This window comes from Pristiophorus japonicus, chromosome 7 (genome assembly GCF_044704955.1).
Source record: "Pristiophorus japonicus isolate sPriJap1 chromosome 7, sPriJap1.hap1, whole genome shotgun sequence".
In the NCBI taxonomy this organism is placed as follows: domain Eukaryota; kingdom Metazoa; phylum Chordata; class Chondrichthyes; family Pristiophoridae; genus Pristiophorus; species Pristiophorus japonicus.
This window is the reverse complement of record NC_091983.1, coordinates 212,353,689-212,377,341: the sequence shown is the minus strand read 5'-3', so window position 1 is coordinate 212,377,341 and position 23,653 is coordinate 212,353,689. Positions and strand designations below refer to the sequence as shown.

The following is a 23,653-nucleotide window of genomic DNA, read 5'->3' as shown; positions in this document are numbered from 1 at the left end:
AGCATTGATTCTTGCAGTACCCCACTAGTTACAGCCTGCCAACCCGAAAATGACTCGTTTATTCCTATTCTCTGTTTTCTGTCTGTTAACCAATCTTCAATCCATGCTAGTATATTACCCCCAGTCCCATGAGCCCTAATTTTGTTTAATAACCTCTTGTGTGGCACCTTAACGAATGCCTTCTGAAAATCCAAATACATCACATCCACTGGTTCCCCCTTATCTATTCTACTAGTTTAAACCTCAAAAAAGATATTTGTCACCCTTTCATAAATCCGTATTGGCTCTACCCAATCCGATTATTATTTTCTAAGTGCCCTATTACCGCGTCCTTAATAATAGATTCTAGCATTTTCCCTGGTACTGATGTCAGGCTAACTGGTCTGTAGTTCCCTTTTTTTTTTTCTCTCCCTCCTTTCTTAAATAATTGGGTCAATTCATAAATTGTTCAAGTATGTGTACATGTGTTAAGATCCAGAATCAATCATGAGCGGGGAAGTCAGCCCAGGACAAAGTAACATGAGGATAAAAAGTGTTTGGGGCAGGAAGAGAGATACTTATAACATAGAAGCATAGAAAGTAGGTGCAGGAGTAGGCCATTCGGCCCTTCGAGCCTGCACCACCATTCAATATGATCATGGCTGATCATGCAACTTCAGTACCCCTTTCCTGCTTTCTCTCCATACCCCTTGATCCCGTTAGCCGTAAGGGCCACAGCTAACTCCCTTTTGAATATATCTAACGAACTGGCCTCAACAACTTTCATTCGCTTTCAGCAAAAAGAAAAACTTCTATTTATATAGTGCCTTTCATGACCTCAGGTTGCACCAAAACACTTTACAGCCAATGAAGTACAAGCAGCTCATGTCACATCTCTGACGACTGTAAGGGACGTTTATTTTTGAATATTATAAGAAATGTAACTGAAATGAGTTTGGGCAGTCTAATTTAGTTTCTAGTTAGTGTGTTCAGAGCATGAGTGAGTGATTATTAAGTTGGTGGTCTTACTCAGAGAAGACACCAGGACAGCTGGAAATGGAAAACTGTAGGATGTTATGAATTTTGAGGTAAGATACATTGTTAGGGAATGTAGAGGTAGCCATAACCTGCAATGTAGAGTCAAGGTCCCTTTTGGCTAAGATCAAGTGTAGTATCTGTTCTTATCAGTTTAATCGCTTCTCGGCCTTTTGGCTAAGATCATGCGTAACTGACCTGACAGGGGAGTAACCATGACCCCAACGTGGTTCTCCCTCCTATGCTTTTTGGAAATAGGAGGTGGGTGGGGTGGCTTGATCCATCCACCTCCACGGAGGTGTGTGGGGGGCCTGACCCATCCACCTCCATGGCACGAACCTGGTATTGCAGTACTTCCAGGAACGGTGCTTGGGCTCTAGGCCTTTTGGCTAAGAGCATTGGCGCAGGGTGATCCTTGATGTGTGCAAGGAGACCTCTGGCGTTTGTGATCTGACAAAGAATTGGAAAGATTGGCAATGAATTAAAAAAAAAACCTGCAATGTAGAGTCAAGGTATTTACTGAGTCGATTATTACAGGTACCAATATCAGTGTAGGTGACGGGCCAGAGGAGACAGATCTGGGAGATAGTAAGGGAATCAGGAGGAAGTTTTCTTTCCCCGTAAGGCAGAAGGATAAAGTATAGAGATTAGAGGAGGGCAGGATGAGTTGTGTGTGATGAAAGAGATGAAGAAGTGGTGGCCCTGACAAGTGAGCATGACCTTTGAGCAGATGAGGCCTTGTGATAGTAACATTGAAGGGCTCGTCGTGGATGTAGGTGGAAGAGTCTATGTAGAGGTTGAGTTTAAAATAGCTGAGGATGAGGAATTCTGGACGATTTGCTCCTGAGTGAAGACACAAGTAGGGGGGGGAGAGGCTTCAGCAAGGAAAGCACCATGTGTGGGGAAGGACAGCAAATGTTGATCTTGAAGGCAGAATGGGAAATGGGGTGGGGGAAGAGGTGCGAGAAGAGTTTATGATTGAGCCGAGGAGAAACCTCAAAATGAACGCCAGCTTCCCTCCATGGCAATTTGGGTGAGGGATGTGGTGGCACGTGTAGGTTAGCATGGCAACCTCAATGAAAAGGAAAGAGTTGCTATCACGAGCCAGGTTTCAGTCCAGCCTGTGTACTTACGTATGGCAGGTTCTTTGTGTGAGAAGTGAATGTATCTAACATGGACTCATCATCTGTATTTAGATTTTTGGGAAGGCTCCAAGGATTGTCACAAAGCGCCTTGGTCATCCTGGATCATTATATTTGGGACTGAAAGGGAATGCTCTCTTCTCTTGGCCAGATCCGAACTCAACAGAGGTTTTAGGTGTGTTTTTTTTAATTGTCAAAGTCACTGATTTAGAAATGTCAAATACTTCCTTTAAAAACTGAACAAAGGAGTGGGGGAATGTGTACCGGAGTATTTTCCCTTTCACAAATGCTCTGAGTGTATTCTTCTAAATGGTCAAGTACAGATTCAAATAGCTTAGAGAAGTGAATGCTGTAAATTCTACGCAGCAAAATGGGACCACTTCTATTTTAATAGGAACTTTATCAGTTGCATAAGTGTCCTCTCTGTAAGACCATTTTTAGTGACATTGAAAAGGACAAGGCACATGAGATTAAAAAACCAGGCATGAAGTGATTTTAGCACTCACACAACAAGTTGTTCAATGTAGCCATATGCTGATATGGGAAGTGTTTTCTCCATGCTCTTCCATATAGCAGTGTGACGTGTATCTTTATGCTACTGACCAGTTTTACACAATGCAGGGCTGATGTTCTGTTAATCCTTTACCACACCCTTGCTTTTTTTAAAGCACTGGGGCCAATTTTGTGCCATGTGCAGGAGAGCAGTTTACCATAGGCACGGCCAAGGGGGCAGAGATGCCACAAATTGCGGGAGTCACCAATGCATTCATTTCATACTGTACGACAATTCAGAGTACTGCATTTTATGTGCTAGAGAACATGTTTCCATTTTCTACTTTAGCATTATTAAAGCCCCAGATTTATTGCAAGAATATGTAAATGAACAGAGTTTGCTCTTTATTTCCTTCAGTGCCCATTGTAACAGGAGCTCTGGAATGATGGAGCTCTCAAAGGGGATTTTTTTCCTTTGCTGCATTTAGAGTACCTTTTTAGTGCTGTGTTTATTAAACATTTTCCAAATTTCTAACATTTTTAGTCTTGTTTTAGAGAAAAAAAAGTGACTTTTTTTCTGCTTAAGGTAAGTTGAATTTTAAAGTGCCTCAAATAGAGTATTTCATGGTTGAGGTTGATGAAAGGAGGCATACCAAAGATTTCGGCATACACTAGACCTTCTTTGCAGCCTTCTTGCCTGCCGACTAAGGACAATGCCCCCTGCTTCCTCTGGGCCATCAGGAAACCAGTTTCAGTGCATTGTGATCTGCGGCAAGGACACCCGCAACCAGATGACAACATAGGCACGGCATCACTGATGGTTGGCAAAGTCACCAGTGTCCTCATCTGTTGGGCTTGTGGCTTATTCCTGGCCGGTTCTGCAATATCAGCTAATATGCTCCTCGCACGCATCAAACAGATAACTGGTGTATCGGTCAGCATGGTGAGCATTTTGTCGTCCTTTCCCAGTGAATAGCAGGACATTGTCACTGCAGTGGCGCGTTTCCCCAAAGTATCGCCACTGCAACAGGACCATAGAATTGACTCCATTAAGCTTTCCTAGTTTAAACATTGGGGGGAAAATTAAATCAGAATAAATCACATGCCCAATTAGTTTAGTGTGGTAATTATCACTTTACAACTGCTTTTACGAGGCGTAAGAGTTTGAAGGACATTCACTGGGCAAGAGTTGGGCAAATAGCCCAAATCCTCACCGGCGAATGTTCTTCTCCCGGCGATGCGTGCGACAGATCATAAAAGGTGGTCCTCGGCGCACTGCATGCCGAGAACCGGCATTTGCGAGGCCTCTTCAGGTGCATATGCACATCGTAGGCACCTGGAGAGGCCTCAATTTTCGGCCCAACGTTTTAAAGGAATAAATGCAAGGATTGAAACCTCAGCAGAAAGAAACCAAATGTATCCATTTGAAAGAAAACAAAATTCCAAAGCAGCCGGCACAGTTAGAATAAACGCAATGGCATTCTCTCCCGACCAAATTGACAGTTATCAAAACATATTTGTTTGTTTTGGAAACATTGAAAAATAGGTGCAGGAGTAGGCCATTCGGCCTTTCGAGCCTGCACCGCCATTCAATAAGATCATGGCTGATCATTCCCTCAGTACCCCTTTCCTGCTTTCTCTCCATACCCCTTGATCTCTTTACCCGTAAGGGCCATACCTAACTCCCTTTTGAATATATCCAATGAACTGGCATCAACAATTCTCTGGCAGGGAATTCCACAGGTTAACAACTCTGAGTGAAGAAGTTTCTCCTCATCTCAGTCCTAAATGGTCTACCCCTTACCCTAAGATTATGTCCCCTGGTTCTGGAGTTCCCCAACATCGGGAACATTCTTCCCGCAGTTAACCTGTCCAGTCCCATCAGAATCTTATACATTTCTATGAGATACCCTCTCATCCTTCTAAACTCCAGTGAATAAAGGCCCAGTTGATCTAGTCTCTCCTCATATGTCAGTCCAGCCATCCCTGGAATCAGTGTGGTGAACCTTCGCTGCACTCCCTCAATAGCAAGAACACCCGTCCTCAGATTAGGAGACCAAAACTGAACACAATATTCCAGATGAGGCCTCACCAAGGCCCTGTACAACTACAATAAGACCTCCCTGCTCCTATACTCAAATCCCCTTGCTATGAAGGCCAACATACCATTTGCCTTCTTCACCGCCTGCTGCACCTGCATGCCAACTTTCAATGACTGATGAACCATGACACCCAGGTCTCGTTGCACCTCCCCTTTTCCGAATCTGCCGCCATTCAGATAATATTCTGCCTTCGTATTTTTGCCCCCAAAATGGATAACCTCACATTTATCCACATTATACTGCATCTGCCATGTAATTGCCCACTCACCTAACCTGTCCAAATCACCCTGCTGCCTCTTAGCGTTCTCCTCACAGCTCACACCGCCGCCCAGTTTAGTGTCATTTGCAAACTTGGAGATATTACACTCAATTCCTTGATCTAAATCATTCATGTAAAGAGCTGGGGTCCCAGCACTGAGTCCTGCGTCACTCCACTAGTCACTGCCTGCCATTCTGAAAAGGACCCGTTTGTCCCGACTCTCTGCTTCCTGTCTGCCAACCAGTTCTCTATCCACGTCAGTACATTACCCCCAATACCATGCGCTTTGATTTTGCACACCAATCTCTTGTGCGGAACCTTGTCAAAGGCCTTTTGAAAGTCCAAATACACCACATCCACTGGTTCTCCCTTGTCCACTCTGCTAGTTACATCCTCAAAAAATTCCAGAATATTCGTCGAGCATGATTTCCCTTTCATAAATCCATGCTGACTTGGACTGATCCTGTCACTGCTTTCCAAATGCGCAGCTATTTTATCCTTAATGATTGATTCCAACATTTTCCCTACTACCGATGTCAGGCTAACTGGTCTATAATTACCCGTTTTCTCTCTCCCTCCTGTTTTAAAAAGTTGTGTTACATTAGCTACCCTCCAGTCCATAGGAACTGATCCAGACTCGATAGACTTTTGGAAAATGATCACCAATGCATCCACTATTTCTAGGGCCACTTCCTTAAGTACTCTGGGATGCAGACTATCAGGCCACAGGGATTTATCAGCTTTCAATCCCATCAATTTTCCTAACACAATTTCCCGCCTAATAAGGATATCCTTCAGTTCCTCCTTCTCACTAGTACATTCGGAAGGTTATTTGTGTCTTCCTTCGTGAAGTCAGAACCGAAGTATTTGTTCAGTTAGTCTGCCATTTCTTTGTTCCCCATCATAAATTCACCTGAATTTGACTGCAAGGGACCTACGTTGGTCTTCACTAATCTTTTTCTCTTCACATATTTATAGAAGCTTTTGCAGTCAGTTTTTATGTTCCCTGCAAGCTTCCTCTCGTACTCGATTTTCCCCCTCTTAATTAAACCCTTAGTCCTCTGTTGAATTCTAAATTTCTGCCAGTCCTCAGGTTTGTTGCTTTTTCTAGCCAATTTATATGCCTCTTACTTGGTTTTAACACTATCTTTAATTTCCCTTGTTAGCCACGGTTGAGCCACCTTCCCCGTTTTATTTTTACTCCAGACAGGGATGTACAATTGCTGAAGTTCATCCATGTGATCTTTAAATGTTTGCCATTGCTTATCCACCGTCAACCCTTTAAGTATCCTTTGCCAGTCTATTCTAGCCAATTCATGCCTCATACCGTCGAAGTTACCTTTCCTTAAGTTCAGGACCCGAGTTTCCGAATTAACTGTGTCACTCTCCATCTTAATAAAGAATTCTACCATATTATGGTCACTCTTCCCTAAGGGGCCTCGCACAACAAGATTGCTAATTAGTCCCTTCTCATTACACATCACCCAGTCTAGGATGGCCAGCTCTCTAGTTGGTTCCTCGACATATTGATCTAGAAAACCATCCCTAATACACTCCAGGAAATCCTCCCCCACCGTATTGCTACCAGTTTGGTTAGCCCAATCAATATGTAGATTAAAGTCACCCATGATAACTGCTGTACCTTTATTGCACACATCCCTTATTTCTTGTTTGATGCTGTCTTCAACCTCACTACTACTGTTTGGTGGTCTGTACACAACTCCCACTAGCGTTTTCTGCCCTTTGGTATTCCGTAACTGCACCCATATCGATTGCACATCATCCAAGCTAATGTCCCTCCTTACTATTGCATTAATTTCCTCTTTAACCAGCAGCTCCTCCCCGCCTCTTTTTCCTTTCTGTCTATCCTTCATAAATGTTGAATACCCCTGGATGTTGAGTTCCCAGCCTTGGTCACCCTAGAGCCATGTCTCCCTGATGCCAATTACATCATATCCGTTAAATGCTACCTGCACAGTTAATTCGTCCACCTTATTCCGAATACTCCTCGCATTGAGGCACAGAGCCTTCAGGCTTGTCTTTTTAACACACTTTGCCCCTTTAAAATTTTGCTGCAATGTGTCCCTTTTTGTTTTTAGCCTTGGGTTTCTCTGCCCTCCACTCTTACTATTCTCCTTCTATCTTTTGCTTCTGCCTCGATTTTATTTCCCTCTGTCTCCCTGCATAGGTTCCCATCCCCCTGCCATGTTAGTTTAACTCCTCCCCAACAGCACTAGCAAACACTTCCCCCTAGGACATTGGTTCCGGTCCTGCCCAGGTGCAGACCGTCCGGTTTGTACTGGTCCCACCTCCCCCAGAACCGGTTCCAATGTCCCAGGAATTTGAATCCCTCCCTCTTGCACCACTCCTCAAGCCACATATTCATCTGAGCTATCCTGTGATTCCTACTCTGACTAGCACGTGGCACTGATAGCAATCCTGAGATTACTACTTTTGAGATCCTACTTTTTAATTTAGCCCCTAGCTCCCTAAATTCGTCTCGTAGGACCTCATCCCGTTTTTTACCTGTATCGTTGGTACCTATATGCACCACGACAACTGGCTGTTCACCCTCCCTTTTCAGAATGTCCTGTACCCGCTCCGAGACATCCTTGATCCTTGCACCAGGGAGGCAACATACCATCCTGGAGTCTCGGTTGCGGCCGCAGAAACACCTATCTATTCCCCTTACAATCAAATCCACTATCACTATCGCTCTCCCACTCTTTTTGCTGCCCTCCTGTGCAACAGAGCCAGCCACGGTGCCATGAACTTGGCTGCTGCTGCCTTCCCCTGATGAGTCATCCCCCTCAATAATACCCATAGTGGTGTATCTGTTTTGCAAGGGGATGACCGCAGGGGACCCCTGCACTGCCTTCCTTGCACTGCTCTTCCTGTTGGTCACCCATCCCCTATCTGGCTGTGTACCCTTTACCTGCGGTGTGACCAATTCAGTAAACGTGCTATTCACGTCATTCTCGGCATCGTGGACGCTCCAGAGTGAATCCACCCGCAGCTCCAGTGCCGCAATACGGTCCGTCAGGAGTTGGAGGCGGATTCGCCACTGGAAGCGTCCCTGACTTCCCACATAGTACAGGAGGAGCATAACACGTGTCCGAGCTGTCCTGCCATGACTTAACCTTTAGATTTACTTAATTTGGCAACAACAATGCAAAATGTTACTTACTGATAAAGAAAGAAAAAGAAAAACTACTTACCAATCACTTACCCCCTTTGCTGTGACGTCAGCTTTCGATTTCTTTCTACTTTTTTGCGCCTCCTCGATACTGGGCCTTTTGTAGGCTGCCTCGATCTCCCCGCTCCGCCTCCTCAGCGATGCTCGAAGAGCAAATGGAAAATTTTATTTAAATAACTTTACTTCTGTTTGTTTAAAATATGTTATGAGAGTTTAAGCAAATGTTTTGCTAGATGTTCAGTACTTGGGATTGAAGGACCGATCTCTTAAAAACGGATACTTTCAGTGAAGAGCCAGCAAAGGGTGCTTTTTTGTATATTTAAATACCGTGGCCTAAATCTTCTGCTATTGGCATTGTTTAAATCCGAATAGGTATTGATAGGTTTCAAACTAAAATGGAAGTGTGTTTGCACCAACTTTCTGTGGTCAGGTCCTTGACATAACTTCAGGTGAAGATTTGGAGAGATGTAGGGAGCAAATGAATGGTGTGAGCAGAAAATTGCTTTTGTGAATTTTAAATGGATGGGGACAATTTAAGGGTAATGCCACAATGGAGTGACAAAAATTCTGAAAGCCTTTGGAGAGCCTCAAAGGACTTTTCGGCTCATTAGCAGTCTTTGCCAAAGCTGAAGTAGACTAAGAAGAGACAGGCAAAGATAAAAGGAACAGGAAAGCAGAGTGATGCATAAAAGTCTACATGGTGGTAATGCAGCAGCTCCGCCCTTGTTTGATGACTGCTCCAGTAGAGGTGGTGCCGCATGAGGTAGTTGGCAGGATGGTGATGCTCTGTGCTGCTCCATGGCACTGTTCCCTTGCGCCAGCTTTACAGCATGCCTGCATGGATGCAGAGCCACGACTCAGGTCACTGCTGACTGCTGCTGCCAGTGGATGTGACAGTCCAGTGTCGCATGATAACTGCAGGCATCTTTGCAGCAGATGGCCCAACTCTGCATCTGCCTCTCTGCTGCCTCAGCCCCTGAGAAGACATATTCCCCCTGGTGATTGCGGGTAGGTGTGTCACAGCCGTCAGAAATGATAGGTGACATCTCAGCAGGTACGATCAATCAAACTATGCTTTTGTTCATCCTGACATGCTTTCCTTCATGTGCGCTGCCACTGAAAATATGACATACTCTGATTCTGGTATTTTGGAAGGAGGTATCCATCATTAGGGTTAATCAGGCATTCACATATCTTAGTTGAGCTATCGGGTCTGCTGTCAAAGTGAGGAATGTTTACCTTTGTCAGCTGTGGCTCAGTGGGTAGCACCCTCGCCTCTGAGTCAGAATGTTGTGCGATCAAGTCCCACTTTCGAACCTTGAGCACAACATTCTAGGCTGACACTCCAGTGCAGTACTGAGGGAGTGCTGCACTGTTGGAAGTGCCATCTTTCGGATGAGGCATTAAACCGAAGCCTCGTCTGTTCTCTCAGGTGGATGTGAAAGATCCCATGGCACTATTTCAACAACAAGAACAACAACAACTTTTATTTACATAGCGCCTTTAACATAGTAAAACATCCCAAGGTACTTCACAGCCGTGTTAAAGAAGAGCAGGAGAGTTATCCTCGGTGTCCTTGCCAATATTTATCCCTTTTTGTTGGAGCTTGCTGTGCACAAATTTGCTGCTGTGTTTCTTACAGTAACTACACTTCAAAAGTACTTTATTGGCTGTAAAGCGCCTTGGGAAGTCCGGTGGTCGTGAAAGGCGTTATATAAATCCAAGTCTTTCTTTTTCTTCTTTGTTTGCGGATCTCGGGGTCTAGGCATGGAGTATCTCTCGTGTCTCCTGGCATCCAGCCGTGGGTCCTTCCCTTTCCCAAACATGTCAGCTAGGGAGATTGTCATTGGTCCGGAAATCCATTAGTACCAGTAATGATGCTGGGGGACAAATATAACTAATTTAGAAGAACTGGCACAAAAATTCATGAGAGCCTAAACAAGAAAAAAAAAGAAAATCATGAACTAAAGCCTTCCTGTATATTACTGTGCCCTTTCCACGACTCCCAGGTCACATACTGTCGCTTTCACTGCCACTTGTCGGCGGAGTTCCAGCACCACCTCCCAAATTCGAGCAGTGAGCAGCAGGAAACTGGATACCTTGTATTTTGTCTGCCTTGTTTATATATTCAATTGATAAATATCTCTAATAGTTTGCCAATCTGCACACCTGAAGATATCTGGTGCATAATATTATATCCAGACTGGAAATATTAAATTGGTTTAGAAAATGGTAAAAGTTAGCATGATTCATTTTGTACCATATTTATTATTGAGGAATGAGAAATGTTAGGTACCTCACCCATTGCTGGTAAAACAAAACTATATTATTGTGCTCCCAGCAATGGTACACAGAACGTGACTACTGGGGAGCTCATATTATTCCATAATGTGACCCATGTGAGTCTGTCGGAGGCACGTAGTGTGAGGCTGATAGTTTGTTTGCAGTGCGTTTCAATTTCTTTTGACGGAAGCATTGGCTTCAACTTGAGAAAAAAATGCACCGAATGTTTTTTCCTCCGTGATGGTTTATGACTATGATTCTGCAATAAAAATATTTTTTTGCAGCAATGTTCCCTCGCAGGTCTTGTTTAATTGATTGTTGCTGTCGGTGCTGACCTGAATGCAGCTTTCATTAAAATGCAGGTAACATTTCTCTCAAGCTGCTATTTCAGTCAGTCTGTGCATTGAGGCACTGTGTCCAAAAGCACAATATTCCAAATATCCTCCATTCACATGGTGTACACAGACTGGCCAGCTAAGCAATATTACCTTAAAACAATCTTTTATTGCTGTCTGATGGATAGGTTAAGAGCATAAAGTATTTAATAAAAAAGGGACATTTAGTCCATTTCTCCCAACAGACCACGTACAATTTCCAGCCTTCATGGCCTTTTTTACCCAGCTAATTTAATCAGCTGAGGAAGGACTGACCACAGACAAAGCTGTGATGTCTCTTCATGAATCTAACACGAGAGCTTACACCATTCAAACTTAATCGGTTGTATTCCATAGGTGACAGTTCCATTTCCAGCAACAGGTTATATCTTAGCATCGGCTATGTGTGTAAAAATGTATGAAGAAAGAGAATTGGAGACACATATTTAGTAAGTCCTTCCTGCAGACTTTAAAATAAAAAAGGTGGACATCATAAATGCAGCTTCCAATGATGCAGTTTCAGTAATCTACATGAGTTAGTGAATAAAAAAACTGAATGAAATTGATTCAAAATCTAAAAGTGTGTTGCGGGGGTGGGAGATACATGTACCTTCTTTAATGAGCAGTAGATCACTTTATATTCTGCCCCCCCCCCCCCTCGTTTCGTACCAAATATATTCTCCTATAAGTTCAGAAATATATACCACTGTTTAGGGGTTAAAGTGGGTAAGTCGCCTTATAGACAAATATAGACATAGAAATATAAAGTGAAAAGCAAGAAGTCCATTGGATAAAGGGGAGCGAGAGACCGGTCACAGTATCACAAAGATAGTTGGCAAATACAGTACTTAACCTGCACTATTTGCAACACCACTGTATCCAACTCCATTGTATCTAACAATGGTTTCCCGCTCCACTTTGTCCAATGCCATTTTCCAGCTTTTCTTTGCCCACACCATTTTATTTGGGTGGGAGTGTGGGGGAGAGAGGGGTGGTGGGAGAGGTTGTGTTAGGGGGCTAGAAAGTAGGCTAGAAAGTATTTATAATAGTTCTACTCACAGGCTGTCTAGTTCCCCCTATATAATGTTTGCTGAAACATCCTTTAAGAACTGCAGCCTTCTTAGTCAGTCAAAAACCATACTGTGAGATTTTAACAACCGGTACACAGTTATAGATTCTTGATCTCTTTCTCTGTCCCTGCCAACTTACCCCCTCCCATGCAGCCATTTTTAAAATTCATTTGTAATTGTAAAAAGTCCGCTGAGACCTGATTGTATAATTGTAATTAATTTGAGGTACAAATACTTCAGTTATCCACGAGTAATTTTTAATTAATATTTTTCTTTATCCCTTCCTGTATAAACTACAGACTTTTAAAACCTGACCTTGGTATCAGCGAACCACTACTTCCTGACTAACCTCATCTGCTCTCCTACTCTAGCATGCTTGATGGTGTTTGAACTCTGGGACTTGGCTCTTTATCCAGATTTCTCAATAATAATAAAAATAAACGATCATTTCGGCCATGGTCATTTTTCCGTGCAAAATAGGTTTGGTCTCGGTTCCTTTTGGAGCAGAGCGTGGAGTTTATCTCAAAATATTGTATATATCATTTTATAAGTTTGCACATTTCAGAATTTGTTTGTAACTTCATGAATGGCATGAAAGATTTTACTTTCCTGTCCGCATTGGCGAGTAGTCTACCCACTGTACTCAGCTAATTTTAATGTGTCTGAGGAATGGTTTCAGAATTCTATCTGTATCAGGGAGAAAGTGTGAGAAGTTGTAAACAGACAATTCCTCCCTGGTCACCAGGCTCAAAGTAAATAAGCAGGAAATGCAAAATTGCTCTAAGGCTTTGAGAGACCCTAAAGCAGTGTAGGCCAATGAACTAAATTATTTTTGAAATGATTGCACTAAATATCCACAATTCCTCCACAGCAGAATGTGTGTCGTGGAGTCAAGTATTTGCCCTAAAACTCAACAAGATTGTGTGACTGGTACCTCAGGTGCTGAATGTTAATATTCAGTGCCATCAAGCCTCATAGGAATAGGAGCAGGCCATTCAGTCCCTCAAACTTGTTCTGCCATTTAATTAGACCATGGCTGATTTGTACCTCAACTCCATTAACCCACTATTGCTCCACATCCCTTGATACCTTTACCAAATAAAAATCGTCGATCTTATCCTTGAAAATTTCAGTTGACCCAGCTTCCACAGCCTTTTGGGGGAGAGAGTTCCACATTTCCACTATCCTTTGGGTGAAAAAGTGCATCCTGATTTCACTACTCTGTGCTCTAGATTTCTATTTTCTCAGTGTTATCTTGGTGCAAGTCGTCTAAAATCTGTTCCCTAATGTTAAGGGACCACTTCCTAACTAATATCAGACACCTTTGCATGTAGGTACACTTATTTCATTCATGTAAATGTAGGCTCTACCCATGTATCCACAAAAGTGACACATTTCTTTTCTGAATTGGACAAGCATGGATTAATTGAGAAAGCCCGCATTGATTTGTTAAAGGCAAATCGTGTTTACCCTAGGCTAGAGCCATGCAAACATTTAACCTTGGCGTTCGAACGGTTTCTCTGCCTCTATGCCCGCTGGGTATAGAGCTCCCCATTTCACAAAAGCCGTAACTTTCACAAAATCCACTTCTTTTCACAAAACCGGCTGCAGCTCGCGCTGACCTCATTCAGAAGAATGAGAGGTGATCTTATCGAAACGTATAAGATTATGAGCGGGCTTGACAAGGTGGTTGCAGAGAGGATGTTTCCACTGATGGGGGAGACTAGAACTAGAATGATCTTAGAATAAGGCGCCGCCCATTTAAAACAGAGATAAGGAGAAATTTCTTCTCTGAGGGTTGTAAATCTGTGGAATTTTCTGCCTCAGAGAGCTGTGGAAGCTGGGACATTGAATAAATTTAAGACAGAAATAGACAGTTTCTTAAACGATAAGAGGTTATGGGGAGCGGGCGGGGAAGTGGAGCTGAGCCATGATCTTATTGAATGGCGGAGCAGGCTCAAGGGGCCGTAGGGCCTACTCCTGTTCCTATTTCTTAAGTTCTTATGACCTGCATACACTGACCTCATGAAAATTTGGGGGCAAAAAGGAAGCGCCAGTGATACCGACTCGGGGAAAGTTCCAGGTACAGCAGCTTTGTAAAAGGTCCATTGAAGACTGTCTGTAGTTCATCATTTGCGAGCGTCCGTGGTTAAGTGTTCCTTTTTCCAGGTGCCTGTTTTTTGGACACCTAAGGAACTACATTTGTTATAGAGAGGGCACAGGGACCTGGCCCCACACCTTTTTCCTCTGCTTTGCACCTGTCAAATATGTGACCACTGGATGCAAATCAGAAAGAAATCTTGCCCTATATTTCCTAACAGTGAAAAACAGTCATTTTCCTTAAATGCATAACATACTTTATAACTACAGCAAAGTACATTTGGAAGATTACGATTCACATTTGTTACGGTTCTTTCTGGAGTTCTCCCTTGATTCAGAAAATAAATCAATTTGTTGACACTGACACTCCCTCCAGTTAGCTATAATACATTGTCCTTAACGAGCACAAATGTGACCACATCCCTTGAGTCTACTGAGGCACACTCCCACTCGAGATGTAATTTATTATAATGTAGAAATGACAAACTAGGAAGTCATGCAACACGCATCAGAGCGAAAATAAATTTCTATCACAAGTCCATCTCCTGTCAACTGGCATCCACAAGAGTGATGAACTAAATAAAATAATGACGCTTTTAAAATCCAGGAAAAATGACCGTCCTAAACGGAAATAACAATAACGACGTGCTTTGGACTTAAATGCGGGGAATCCCTTAACATACTTGATTTTTGGAGGTTATCACTCTGAACCTGCACGTTTATATATGATGCCTATTATCTAGTGCATCTCCAGAGTTACAAACTACTTTAACCGGAGTTGTTGATATCAATTTATTTTGCATTTGTAAATAAATACCATTAATATTACAACTGTGACAACAGTAAGAGGAGCAGTTGGGATAATCACAGTACTACTTACTGTTGTGCTACTCATCACTTCTGTAATTAACATTACATTGTTGTAGAAGATGCACATTAGCAATTATTTCCTCTAATCGGATAAACTCTCTGGGCTACACTTTCGGCACATCATCGCCCATTTAGCTCCCATATAAGAGCTGAGATTCAGGCTATCGCCCATTTTTGATGAAAAATGGAAACTACTGCCCAATTATAGCCCATTTAGCGTCGTCACAACTTTCGGCATACAGGAATGACCTGCATCGCTTGGCCTATTTAAAAAAAAATATATGACATCATCCTCGTGCAAGGCCGAGAATAATGGTTATAATGGAAACTAGCGCCCGATTATCGCCCAGATGATTGCCGAGCGCTATTTTCAGCATTTCGCCCAAATGATTGCCCGCCCAAAAAGACGCTGAAGAAAAGCTGCACTCACCTGACCTTAACGTGGCACTACGGGCGCCATTTTGTAACTCGGAGGATCTTTAATAAAAGGTTGCTTGAAATGCTTGTCAGTAGAAGCAATTTGTGAGTGATTTAAGGGCATTTTTAACTCTTGCCAATCATCTAATCACATTTGTATTTGTTGAGGACAAATTAAGGGCATTTATAGTGATGGGCCTGTAATTTCTCAACCAGTATTATTGACTAATCACATACTGCAGAATAGAAATGGGAGAAGGTTTATTGAAGAGCATTATGTGCCCAATCAAAGAGGAGGCAGACTGCTGAGGAGGAGGAGACCTTACACCCAACGCATTTACAGGGATAAGCGATGATACCCGGACTTGTCCGATAACGTGCGTTAGAAGGCTACGATTCTGAAAGGAGGTCACCAGTGAGATATGCCAGCTAATTAAGGGAGATCTTCAGCCTACGATCACCATCAGGACAGCACTGCCCGTGAGATTAAGGTTCCTGCAACACTTTCCTTGTACGCATCGGGCTCCTTTCAGGTCTCAGATGGTGACATTTGTGGTTCCTCTCAGCATGCCACACATTGCTGCATTTGACAGGTGACTGAAGCCCTTTACGCACGCAGGATGGACTTTATAAACTTCCCCGTGACCAGGGAGGCTCAGACTGAGAGGGCTTTGGGTTTCTCGAGAAAAGCTAACTTCCCCAAGGTGCAAATAGACTTGTACGCACATTGCTTTGCGAGCACCTTTAAAGGATGCAGAGGTGTTTCGGAACCAAAAGGGATTCCACTCCCTGAATGTGCAGCTTGTTGTCGACCACAAGCAAATAATCATGGCAGTAAATGCAAATTTTCCAGGGAGCATCCATGATGTGCACATCTTGCGTGAGAGCATTGTCTCTGACTTGTTTAAGAGTCAGCCACAAGGTCACGGTTGGATGCTGGGGGATTAAGGATATGGCCTTGCCATCTGGCTCATGACCCCCCTGCGTAAGCCCTAGAAGGAAGCCGAGAAGCACTACAACGAAAGCCATATATACTCACGCAATATCGTCGAAAAGACAATTGGAGTTCTGAAGCAGCAGATGCCTGGACCACTCAGGAGGCAACCAACAATACCACCCTGAGCAGGTCGCTGAGTTCATTGCGGTGTGTTGCATGTTGCATAACCTAGCTATCAGGAGAGGACAACAATTGCCAGATGGGACCATCAGTCCACCTCAGGAGAGAGGGAAGGCGGAAGAGGAGGAGGAGGAGGACAAGGACCTCGGGGAAGACAATCAGGCTGGTGATGAATCCATGCCCCCCCTCCCCACGCCACTGGAAAAGCCCCGTGGTAGTTACACAGCTGCAAAACTCTTGCGTCAGCAGCTCATAAATGAACGTTTTGCATGAAGTTACGTTGGTGACAGTTACAGTTACGTTACGTTTAGTCCTTGCCTGGCCATGGTCATTGTTTCCAACCATTACATTGATGTTTTACCTTACGTTATTAGAAGACACTTCACAACAATTGTAAACCCAAATAAATGTTTAAAATAATTTAACAGGTAATTTTAATTTTTTTTTAACAAACCTATATAACATCCCCAACAATGAACAAAATTTTTAACCGAACAATGTAACAATACCCACCCACCATCCCCAACAGTCAACATTCAACAATGTTATTTTAATAACAGCAATAATATACGCCCGCCCCACCCCACCCCCCCCACCTGCGGCCACACTCCCTCCTGTACCTTGACCCCCCCCCCCTTTTTTTTGTGTCCCCACCCCCCTCCCGTTTCCCACGTAATCCCCAAGTAACGGGACCAAGACGTCTTGCAGCAGAGAAACCTCAAGGGTTGCTGCTGTGGGGAGGGGGGGGGAGGTGACGTTGGCAGAATGACCTCAGTGGATGGAGGAGAAAACATTTGTGAAGAAACGTCTTCCGAGTCAGAAGGAAGTTCTTCTTCCTGTATCGCATCTGTCGTGCTGGCTGGTGGTACGGCACCTTGGGATACAGTGCCGTATCCCAAAACTATCGCGTGCCGCAAGGCATCGACAGAGCCGGCCGTTCGCCCCATTGCCGCAACTCTCTGCTCCATGCCCTCCGCTATTCTCGCAGACAGTGCGGCAATGTTGCCGGTCAACCCAGCAAGCTCCTGGAGGAGCTCTCGACCCTATGTCGACGCTCGCCCTCGACAGTGACACCATGTCCTCATTGACATCTGCCCGTCGCAGCGCGTGCCTACCTCGCCGACTCAACCTCGGCGGGGTCGGCATGGGTACTGGACGACTTGGGGTGGCCTGCTGCAAGCCGCTTGGCCCCACTACTTCATCCGTTGAGGATGATGTGGCCGCAGGTACCGCAGATGAGACATCAGGCTCGGTTTCGTCCTCCTCCTCACTTTGCTGTTTGTCACCTGTGGTGATCACGACCTGCAGCGGTACAGGTGTTGGTGCAGGGCTTCCTGTTGTGCCTGGGGAGCTGCAAAACATAATTGAGTTATTGGAAGAGAAGGGGGGACATGAAAATGCTTGCGCTGCGCTGGCATATGTACGAGGAGCAACACTACTGCAATAAATGTGAACGAGACACGTTACATATGATTAACATGAGAGTACAGAAGAATACAGAAACTTGATGCATAACATTACATCATTCATATATTATAATGAAATGCCATTAAATTACTTTAAATTATCACTGGTTTACCACTGCTTTACACATTACTCATGTGGCGCAACAACGGGATCTGCACCACCACGGGTGGCAGAACAGTTATGGGTGTCCACTAATGCTGCGGCACGTTCTTCTAGATCGGTGAAAGAGTGCAGCTCAGCAGGCCCTCCTCCTGTCCGCCTCTGCTCTGCATGATTCTTAGATATCTTCCTCTGCAAACGTGACAAGAACATGGCATTAGCTAATTGACTAGATACTATTATGGCAACACAACAGCTATTGTAATCCACAATTAGTCACCCCACATGCTATTCATCATTTACGTTATATGCTGATACGGTTTGTATCCACAATGGATGCACGGTTATAACATCTACATTCAGAGAAAATATTTAATAAGATCGTGTTTATGAACTAATGCTTGACGCCAAACATCTCGCGTACAATCTCCAGGAAAGGCCCCATCCACGGGCCGTGCCATTCGGCGCCTGAGGGGAGGTAGGCGGTTTATTTGAATCGATGGAGGTCCCCCGGCTGGTGAGCTCGGCAATGACAGGACTGTAATGGGAGAGGACACCGTGTCCATGGGCTGTGCTCGAGGACCTCCGAGTGGGCGGAGCTAATGTCCCAAAGTGTCCCAGGGCAGACAGTGTCCCAGGGCAGCTCTCCCCCAGGCTGGGTCACTGTGTGAGTGACAGCAGCCGGAGAGACTCTCACAGTCCGTGCTCAGTTGTGCCCCATCCACCAAAAAGGAGACGATGCCCAAGTTAAATACTTGCTCACAGCACACAAGAATTCTCCTTCTAAACTAAAGTGGTAGAAATGACGAATGTTTGCGGTTTGTCTGTTTCCAGTCATTCCTTCGGCCACAATTTTCGATCAAAGCCTTTAAATAATAATAATTAATACTGTTGATTAAATTTAAGGCAGCTCAGCAAAATTAGACTTAAAGGGCGTAGGTTCCGACCCCAGTCCAAATCTTAGCAGGGTAAGCTACCCAAGATTACACAGTTTAATTACAGTCTAACAGATTTACATTCTAATTAATGAGTCTGCATCATTACAATTTAAAATGTAATAATTGAATACTTACTCTTGCCAATGCAACCAGACTGTTCCACCGCTTGCGGCACTGGTCTGCCTCACGCCTATCGTGGGCCACCGATGAGACCAGGGCGGCGATATAACCCCATATATTTTGATATATGTGGGGGTGGGGGGCATGGGAAGGGTTCCCACGCCCACCGCGGGATAATTGGCCCCATCGATTTTCCATTTCATTCACCAGGGCCTCATTGGCCTCATCAGAGAATGCTTTCGCCTTCCTTCTCCCTGAAATCTCCTGCTGCATACTATTATCGCTAGATTCTTCGTTTGACATTTTACACACTGCACAGACTTCTTTACACCTTCCTTCTCTCTCTCCCTCGCTCAGTTTTATGAGCATGCGCGGATGATCCAAAAGCTCCCGAATCGCGGGAAAAGTTCTTTGCTTAGAAAAAGGACGCGCATGCGCAGAGCGGCCGTTGCTATGGACGCCAGCCTTGCATGACTGAAAAAATCGCTAAGGCTCATTTCACATCGCTAAGGCTATCGCCCAAATGAAAACGGTGAAACTAGCAGTTTTTAAAATGGGCAATATTCCAGTGAGCCTGAAAAATAAAAAAAGCACTAAGGCCGGAAATATCGCGATCATAGTGGAAAGTCTCGCCCAATTTAAATTAATTTGCACACGGATTATATAGATTGGTTGTGCAATTTATCTGTATGGTAAATCTTGCTGCAACAAGGTTACAAAGTTTTTCCAAGGTCTGGCCTATATATGATCCCAGTCCCACACCAATGTGTTTGACTCTTAACTGCCTTCTGTCCAAAGTTTGTAATATCTCCTTAATACAGAGATGGTAGCGAGAACTGGGTGATTCAGTCATGGGCATCTCCCGGAAAGCTCCAGGAGTCTGGAGATAGAATCATAGATAATTATATTGGAGAAGTCAGATCCATTGCATGCACCAACGGCATAAATTCTTTTGAATGCTTTGCTGTTGACACTTCTTCATTTGGGAAAAGGAACAAGACAGGCTTGTTATCTTTGTCCTGGCAATTAATAATGGTTAATTGAGGGAAAGTGGTCGAACAAAATTGGTCTTTTTTCAAAAATATTCTGCTAGTGCTGCAATAGCTTCAGGATGATGTACAACTAAACTGGAAGTTATTGAAGATTACTCTTGAGTAATTGCAAAATGAAAAGCTGCAAAATGAAAAGCTGCAAGACCAGGGACCTCCATTAAATTACAAAAGCAAAAAAAGTGCGGATGCTGGAATCTGAAAGAAAATGCTGGAAATCTCAGCGGGTCAGGCAGCATCTGTGGAGAGAGAAACAGAGTTAACATTTCAGGTCGCTGACCCTTCGTCAGTTCTGATGAAAGGTCATCGATCTGAAACGTTAACTCTTTGTTTCTCTCGCCACAGATGCTGCCTGACCCGCTGAGATTTACAGCATTTTCTGTTTTTATAATCTCCATTAAATTGTTTCGCATCAGACGGCTACAGACCCACTTGTTCCTTCATTTCATCATTATAGGCAGTCCCTCAAAATCGAGGAAGACTTGCTTCCACTCCAAAAGTGAGTTCTTAGGTGACTGAACAGTCCAATATGGGAATTACAGTCTCTCACAGGTGGGACAGACAGTGGTTGGAGGAAAGGGTGGGTGGGGAGTCTGGTTTGCCGCACGCTCCTTCCGCTGCATGCGCTTGTTTTCTGCAAGGGTGACGAGACTCGAGGTGCTCAGCGCCCTCCCGGATGCTCTTCCTCCACTTAGGGCGGTCTTAGGCCAGGGATTCCCAGGTGTCAGTGGAGATGTTGCATTTTATCAAGGAGGCTTTGAGGGTGTCCTTGAAACGTTTCCCATGCCCACCTGGGGCTCGCTTGCCGTGTAGGAGTTCCGAGTAGAGCGCTTGCTTTGGGAGACTTGTATCGGGAATGCAAACATTTACTGCACTGCTGACCATATGAAGTGCTGAAGGTGTTGTAATGTAGCCCTAGAGGAAAGGTTATTTGATGTCTGAGAGAAGACCCTACTTTCAACCTTGTCATTCCAATCAAAAAGAGCATTATTTTGCACAATCTCCCATTGCTCATAAAAGCCTCATTTTAAAAAGTAGTGAGCATGGCAGAGTTTGGTTAGCTGGGATCACTGGTGGACCTCATGAACATGGAACAAATTAACATCTACACACACAGAAGGTTTGGCTTTACTTAATTTTTTTGATATACATGGTTGCCAGAGCCTACAAATCAATTTATATGAATTGCTGATTGAGACCATAAAATCTTTTGTCATTCTTGGAGTCACAGAGTTAAAGTGAGAAGGACCTAATTACTTTCTCTCTGTTATGGAAGAACCCTTCATAACTAAAATTGATTTTACACCAGTTGGACTACAGAATGAAGCTTTGCAGGTATTACTACAATTCAGTACCTCTTTGGTTCAATTTTTCAAAGGAAATGGTACCTGAGATTTAATTTAGATCAGCAATTTTTATAATTTCCTGCGACCATGCATAAATCTGAAAGAACCAATAGAGCAGGAACTGGAAAGAACATAGGCAAAAGGAGAAGAGTATAGTTGTCCGAGAATTATGCTTTCATTCTGCAGAATTGTAATAACTTGAAGAAAGTTGAATAATAACATTTTACATAGTCCATACTTCACTCTATTCTGCTTCCCAACCACCAATGTTGATAAAGTAGGTAGAGAGGCAGAAATCACCAATGTGCACTGTGCTGTTGCTGCGTTGTTGCTCTGTCATGAAATGGTATCTCTGAGAAATTCAGCCGTTCTGAGAGATTATCTGTAGGTCTAAAGCTATTTTTAAAGCTGAAAAACAAGAGTAGCTTTTAACTTTGGTGATGATTTAAAAGAAACATCCATCAAAACTGGAAAATGGCAACACTGAATTTAATTTAAATGTATGAGTAAATGAAATCTTTAATGTTGCCAAAATCAGAAAAGTAGTTCATAAATACGAGGCCAGGTAAACCCAGTAGCCCAGTCAAGAGTTGCAGATGCCACCTCTTGTAGGTAGCATCAAGGCGGAAGGAGCGTGCGGCAAATCAATCCCACCCTACCTCCTTTCCCCCCGACGAATGTCTGTCCCACCTGTGACAGAGTCTGGGACTCTCTTATTGGATTGTTCAGTCACCAAAGGACTCACTTTAGGAGTGGAAGCAAATTTAACTTGATTCCGAGGGGACTGCCTATGATGATGATGAGGTAGCATCTGCAACTGTTAAACAGTGAGACTGTGATGGCGACTTGAAAAGATCATTTGAAACATGTAGAGTTGGGCTCCTGAAGTAAACTTTAAGCAATTGTATGTCTCCCTGTAATTTTCGCTCTGCTTGTCTCTTAATCTTTCTGTTTCCCTCTCCTTGTCCACTCCTATGTTTTTTTTTTCTCTCTCGACTTCTCTGCTGCTATCTGTTTCTCACACATTATCTCTATTTCTGCATCTCACCCCTCTACTAAGCCCCCTCCCTTCTCGCCCTCTCCACTCGCCCCCCCCTCAGACTGATGGTTATAAAAACTACGTTAAAGGGACCGCACACCCAAAACAAACTAAGGGAAACGTTGCTCCCAACCTAACCATACTGGGAGCATCTTTGCTGCACAGACAGCAGTGGTTGATGAAGACAACCAACCACCATCACCTTCTCATGGGCAATTAGGGGTGACCTTGCCAGTGACGTCCACATACAGAGAATTAATTGGAAAAAAAAATAATTTGGATGTTTGTTGGTACTTGGTGTGAAATAGATTAAAGTTTTTTTTCCCCCAACTTAATAAATTAATAAAACAATACTCCACAATACTAAATACTCATCAGTGGGTGTAACTGCCTCTCTGGGCAAAAGCACAGTTTAAATATTTTTAGACTGTCATGAATGTTGAAACAGTGCAATTAGTGTCTGGGTGTGAAAGGCATGTTGGTAAAAGTGACTTTCCAAGTTGGTCGCTCTGGAGCACAGATAACATGACAGCATTAGTGAGCATTTGATGGATGTGAGGATTTTTGCAAAGGGTTCCAAAAGGTTAATCAGATAAAGGAAATACTTCACATTTCCAACCAGTTAATGGCACCTTACCATTTTGTATCTACTGTCACTGCATGCATTTTAACTATTTTAGCTTTAAATAAAACATTTTTTTAAATCCTGACAAAAGGTAGCATTTGGATCACATTTTAGTATTCTCAGTGTGTTCAAGTATGAGGATTAAAGATCTCAGAACTGCACACTGTCAAATATTACACTTTTTATCCATCCCATTTGCATTTTGTGATGACGGCTTCTCTGACATCCTGACAGATACTGGGAGCTCTCCGATCAGAATAGCCTCCAGCCAAACAGAAAATGTTAACCAAATTAAAACATATTTCAGATAATTAGGGTTTCTCGCAGTCCAAAACATTGTAAGCCAGGGCAGGTTTATCCCCTCAGGTGTCAGTTTTGGCTTAGTGGTTTCACTCCCGTCGATTAGTCAGATGGTCATAGGCCACCGTTTAATGTCTCATCCGAAAGACGGTACCTCTGACAGTACAGCACTTCCTCAGTACTGCCCTGAAATGTTCGCCTTGATTATGTGCTTAAGTCTCTGGACTTGAACCC

At 43.7% G+C, this 23,653-nt stretch overlaps 1 protein-coding gene and 1 pseudogene across 1 annotated transcript in view; both read left to right on the top strand.

The window, feature by feature from the left end:
- mrps5 (mitochondrial ribosomal protein S5) overlaps positions 1-23,653 on the top strand; it is a 195,906-nt gene that overhangs the window by 90,392 nt on the left and 81,861 nt on the right. The window lies entirely within an intron of this gene.
- LOC139267526 (U2 spliceosomal RNA) lies at positions 1,114-1,390 on the top strand (annotated as a pseudogene).